The sequence below is a fragment of the Limulus polyphemus genome, unplaced genomic scaffold, assembly GCF_000517525.1.
Source record: "Limulus polyphemus unplaced genomic scaffold, Limulus_polyphemus-2.1.2 Scaffold1550, whole genome shotgun sequence".
In the NCBI taxonomy this organism is placed as follows: domain Eukaryota; kingdom Metazoa; phylum Arthropoda; class Merostomata; order Xiphosura; family Limulidae; genus Limulus; species Limulus polyphemus.
Genome location: NW_013667160.1, coordinates 259,352 through 265,986, shown reverse-complemented (window position 1 = coordinate 265,986; position 6,635 = coordinate 259,352). Strand labels below are relative to the sequence as shown.

At 31.0% G+C, this 6,635-nt stretch overlaps 1 non-coding gene across 1 annotated transcript; it reads left to right on the top strand.

Annotated features, from left to right (window-relative positions):
* Window positions 1-2,471: 2,471 nt before the first annotated feature.
* Trnar-ucg lies at window positions 2,472-2,544 on the top strand. Its single transcript has one exon. It is a non-coding gene; the product is annotated as a tRNA-Arg (tRNA).
* The last annotated feature ends 4,091 nt before the right edge of the window (window positions 2,545-6,635 follow it).

The window sequence follows — 6,635 nt, the reverse complement described above, 5'->3', positions numbered from 1 at the left end:
CATCAAATCTGCTAAGCTGTAGTTTGATTTTCCGCCTCTCGTTTCCATTTTTCGTCTCTTTTTTTTTTTTCCTATCCCACTTCTGACACCAATTTGTTACGTCTCCGTTTCGTTAATTGATTTTTCCGTAACTTCGTTCCGACGAAATTTTAACGACACAAGTCTTTACTTAATAAAACTGGTTTATTCTTTCCGAATATAACTTTACCGATACACTGAACTCAACAATCGCGCTAAACAAACGAACGTCAATAATACTTCTGACCGCAGTTCAATCACTCACTATCTCTGACTGCACACACATTACCTTCGCTTTTATACCAGCGTAACCTATTTCTAGTAAGACCTTGAACATTCGACAAAGTACATGATAATTCTAGAAACGTTGCGTCACGTGGTCATGTGACTCGCTGACGCAACACTTCTATTTTGACAACTATTTCCAATCTTAGTAAGTATACGAGTCTCTTAATTTAATTTCCAAAACACAACCATTTTTCACTCAGTGTCGTTGTTAAGTGTCGAAAAATAAAGTAAATCCTGTCGCGGACGTTTATAATATAAAAATCGAACCTGCAATCTTCTGATTCGAAGTCAGACGCCTTATCCATTAGGCCTACGCGGACAACGAATGCCAACCCCAACTATAGATTTCTCAACAAAGCTTCCAATTTGTTATTTGTATTATAAACAGCGTACGCTATGTTTTTCTATTGAACAGATCACTTACCTAGCACTTATACAATCGAACGTGTTTGAAATAAATTACCTTGCTTGTTCTTCACCTTTTAATAAATGAATGAAAATATTTTTATCGTGGTTTTAACGCAACCCTACACAATAGGCTAACTGCGATTTGTCTACGGAGAGGAATCGAGCTCTAGATTCTATAGTTGTATATGTTAACATACCTCTGACTCATTATGGGACATGAAAATATTTAAACAACTTATTGATCTAGGACGAATGTTATAATTTCTTTTCTACGCGTATGATAAAAATACCAAACACAATCTTCTCAAAATTATCGATCACTAATAATTATATTATCTGTTTGTTGAATAATTTTACCAAAATAGAGAAATGATGACATATATTTGGTGTTTATTTTAAAAAAAAGGTATTTATTGGATTAGTTCTTAAGAATCAAGTTACACTCTTTAAAATATATTATCTGTTTGTTGAATAACACAGGCCTGCGAATTTAAACTTCCTAAAAGTTGTTTTAGTTTTAATAAGAAATTTTCCATAATTGAGCTTCGCAGATTTCAAAAATAATATTCTTTTTTTTTCTATCACGTAAGTATTATTTACAAATAGGAAAGAAAAAAAACAAAAAACTCTTACTTAGATAAAATCATTATTTCGTTTACCACAATGAAAATTTTTATTATTACGTTTGTTAACAAAAGTACAAACAAACTAAAGAAAAGGGAAGAACATTGATGTCAAATGAATATGCATCCTCATTCATCCTGATCTTTTGTATAAAATCTACGTCTTTTAGTCTCGAAACTACGTGTCGTGGTCTTTCTTTTTGTATTGCCTTATGATGTTTTGTGAAAAATTTGTACGTGATAGAGAAAAATTAATATCATTTTCGGATTCGGCGTACAGGAATTACAATAGGACATGTAAAAATTTCAAGACAATAAAACCATTACAAGCCTGTGTAATTTTATCAAATTAGAGAAATGATGACATATATTTGTTGTTTCTTTTTAATTTGTGGGAGAAAAGTTTTTATTGTTTTAGTTCTTAATCATAAAGTTACACTCTGGGCTATGTGCTCTCTACCTGGAGCGAGTATCAAAAATCGGAATTTTAGTGTTATTAGTCCTCAGACTTACCGATGAACCACTGAGAGAGAGGGTTGGAGTGATAGAGGACAAAAGATCATTAAAATAAAACTGAAATTTGAAATATATTTTAAAGAGTGTAACTTGATGCTTAAGAACTAATCCAATAAATACCTTTTTTAAAAAATAAACACCAAATATATGCAATCATTTCTCTATTTTGGTAAAATTATTCAACAAACAGATTATATAATTATTAGTGATCGATAATTTTGAGAAGATTGTGTTTGGTATTTTAATCATACGCGTAGAAAAGAAATTATAACATTCATCCTAGATCAATAAGTTGTTTGAATATTTTCATGTCCCATAATGAGTCAGAGGTATGTTAACGTATACAACTATAGAATCTAGAGCTCGATTCCTCTCCGTAGACAAATCGCAGTTAGCCTATTGTGTAGGGTTGCTTTAAAACCACGATAAAAATATTTTCATTCATTTTCTAAAAAGCAAGGTAGTTTATTTCAAGTACATTCGATTATATAACTGCCATGTAAGGGATCTTTTCAATAGAAAAACATAGCGTACGCTGTTTATATTCAGGAATAAAAATAATACAAATAACAAAAGGAAGTTTTGTTGAGAAATCTATAGTTGAAGTTAATATTCGTTGTCCGCGTAGCTTAATGGATAAGGCGTCTGACTTCGGATCAGAAGATTGCAGGTTCGAGTCCTGTCGCGGACGGTACAGTTTTGCATTTTGTACGCATTCGAGGATGTTTGGAAAGTGGCCTTTCTCTTATTTTCTTTCACTCTCTTCTAGCAATACGAAATTAGTAATTTCAACTATATGCGTATCAGTGTGAACTATATTCGAATCTTTCAAAAATGTCGTAACACGATACTTCTCGTACTTCCATTTAAGAATGTGGTTGATATGTTGATTGACAAAACGTGCAGCGTATTGAATACATTCCGTGATAGTTTTGAAACACTTTCTACCTTGTGTAAACTTTCATTCCAACAAATTATGTTTCTGTATTTGCTTAAATGAAACTTAGTGTTTCTAGACTAAACAATGTTTCAGTTATAATAATTTCAAAATCAGGTTTTCTGTATAATCACACTGTATCTTTCAAGATAAGATATCCCCACGAAACATGAACCAACGTGTTTCAGTAATATATTCTGCCTATCGAGGAGAGTTTTAATAATGAAATTATGAATGATTTCACTTGCATGTATTAACAGGAAGTAGTAAAGTTAATACGATATTTAAAACAAATGAATGTTGTTTATTTATGTTCTATTTTATACGGTAGTTTAAGTCACATTTCCCCTCATTAATCTACAAGGAAACTCAAACCAGTTTGGTTTGTTTCGATTCTTTGCGTAAAGTTGCACAAGGAGTATCTGCCATAGCCATCCCTAATATTGAACCTGATAGGCTAAGAAAAAAACTTCTAGCCTGTTAACAACACCCACCGCCAAATCTCGGATTACTATAGTCAAACAGTGGGTTTTGAATGACACTCTAAAGAGCGGAGAGCGAACCATAACCTCAGATTTACACCCTGGCACGCTAATTACTGAGCCACGCCCGCCCCCATTCATAGTAAAAAAAGAAAAACAGTTTAATGAAACTTAGCTCAGGTATGTTGAAACTTTAAAAAAACACAGCATTGAATACAAGTACGTAACGTGTTTACAAAAATAATAACATCTTGTGTAATTCAGATAAAAGTAAGTAACAATGTACAATAATTTTCCGACTAAATATAAGATAAAATATATATTTTGAAGGTAAAGATAAAATCTTGATAGAGATATTATGACGTTTCATCATTAATTTATTGACGTTGCAAATTTGATACGAATCTGACAATCGTGTATTAAAATTCAAGAATGACTCAGATTATGCTCCCCCCCCCCCAAATTACAAATAATGTAAACTGTAGGTACTAATGGATAATAACTATTTTAAAACTTTCTTGTTTAAAAATATTGTAATGCTAAATGATGGGGTAACGAGGAAGAAGCTGGAAACTACTATAAGTATACAATCATGGGAGAAGGGTTGATGAGTGGAGGGTCTCCAGGAACAATGTTGGTTCGATACCGTGCACAGTGATGTGTTACCTAATAATACACCTAGTAACTAAATAAAAGTATGATGTAACGCGTGTAAAGAGTTGCAACAATTTTCTGACTAAATATAAAAAAAGTTGATTTTGCAGGCGAGGTTTTAATAGATCATTTGGTCTATTTCAAAGGTAAATATAAAATCTTGATAGAGATATTAAGATGTTCCATCATTTTAACGTTATGTACGGATGATAATTTGGTGTAATTGTTTTTCTGTTTGATCCAAACTACTACTTATATAATTACCAGGTTAATTCTGTAATACCATGAAAAATTGTTCTTTGCCATGAATGAGTGAACAGGTATATCACAAATAAATCAGACACATTTAAACTTATATTACAAGAGCTATCTGTAGTAGCCTTCCTAAGTTTTTTTTAGAGGGAAAACAACTAGTCAAAACCACCTATTTTAGGACCATTCTAGTAAAATTGTGGGAATTGACAGTTGCTCCTATAATGCACTCACTGCCCTAAAGTGTAATTTTTATTTTGGGGGTTACTATTTTCAAGTCGTTGTTCATACTCAATAAAAAGTAAAATGTAACAGCTATTAAGTGTTTATAATAATACTAATTAAATGAAAAACGTTTCTTTCTAAGCACTTTTTATGCTTTCTTGTAACATTTTTCCTCATGTTAAAATTACTAGAATTGTTGTTGGAATGTTCATTTTAAATTCAGTTCATATTCATTCTTTCATTTATTTTTTATTTACCTTTTCACAAAACTAATTTTTAATTTTTTATAATTCATTTATCCACACAGACAATTTAGTTGAGTACTGAAAAAAAAACGGTTTTTAATTTACCATTTTCTTCCTAGTAATACATTTTCTTTCACAAATTATACATTTTTATATACGAAATTTCTGTACCATTTTAATTTTTTCTCATCACTTTTTACAACGATATACAAAATATATTTTTTTAAATTTTTAATTTCAAATATAACATTTTATTTTATTCATTTGGAACCTGGTTTCAAACTTGCAAAAACCTTGTTACATCTCAACTGAGAGCAGAAGTCCTGAAGAAAATTTGTAATGTGAGAATCTTTCTGAGACTTCTTTCCTTCACAGATAACAACTAATGTGACACGAGGTTCAGCTCGAGCCAAGAAATAAGTTGTTTGTAGTTGCTAAAACAGAACGAGAGAGAGACAGGAATGGTTTAAAAATAACTCCAAATATAAACTGTTACAAAAACAACTAATGAATTCCTACAGAATGACATGAGTTCCTAATATCAACAATATAATGAGAATAAAACAAACAAATGATTTACTGGTGTATTTTCTTGTTTGTTTTAGATCAAAGCTATACAATGGGCTATCTGTACTCTGACCACTGCAGGGAATCAATCCCTAGATTTTCACATTGCAATTCTGTAAGCTAACCATCGACCCAATGCAAGTCTTACTGATTTAATGTCTGAGCAAAAATTATTTAAGTAGTTTGTTCTTATTTAGTAATGGTTCCTTAATGCTACATTAAGTGGAAGTATATTCATGACAGTGAAAATTAATTTCAACCACTTCTGTAGACACTTCACAACATGCAATTAAACAACCGGACAGAGTTCATACAAAGAAAACTTAGAGCATACGAGCTGGATGTTTCAAGATTACTAACATATATAGTTAATTAAAACACAAGTATAACTTGTGTTGCTAGACACACTTCAATTTTACAGTTTTAAGTTAAATAACATCAAAGAACACCACCAACAGGTAGCACTGATAAAACTATTACATCACTCACATAAATACATTACATTCATTAGCACGTGTAATTAACACCCTAATTACAGTTTGTTTTTTCAGAATCAAGCAGGGTGCATATGAAATTAGCACAAAAAAAGAGCAGAGATATTAATCACCCATGTTTCAAGACTTATGATGAAATAACCTATAGGAATTGGTAAAACAAACAAGAGACACTGGTTTTATATAAGTAGTTAACATTTTGCATGCCCATGTTGTATAGTAAATACTATTGAATAAGGATTGAAATGTAAGTTACTGCAATACATAAAAATGTTTGGTTTATGTTGATTTTACCTTCTTGTAAGTAAATGTGACAGACTGTTATGGTAAAGTGAATAAAAACCTCTATGTTTCATTTCTCTAACTTGCAAGTCTGATTTATTTTTTCGATGAGAGTAACACTGAGACAAAGAATGCATAAGACACTCCTGCTTTTATTGATACTAGCAGAGATGGTCGTTTATGATAGTAATTACTAATCGTAGTATTCATACCTCATTGAAAAAAATATAGAAAAAGTGAACATTTTCTAAAAAAAAGTATTTTTCTCTGGGAAGTACTGCATGGGAAAAGTGTTCAGATTGTGCTTTTTAGTCATACGCAACCAATTGTATCAAAATGATTCAATGTACAGAGCTCAAAGTTTTCATAAATGTTACTCATATAAAATGTAATGTTTTTATTTATTAAAAGTGGTACTGTTTATTGAAAAAATAATAGTTTTTAAGAACTCTAGTTTCTTACTATTTCATTTAAAAATTACATCAATAAAGATATAATCAAACCCTCATGTACAGTCCAAATGAAAGATGTAATGGTTGGAGACGGTTTGAATGGGTAATGAAGAAAAACTTTAATATAAGTTTAACATAACAGCAAATATACAACGTTTCGACAAGGTTTTGTCATCATCAGGCCGAAACGTT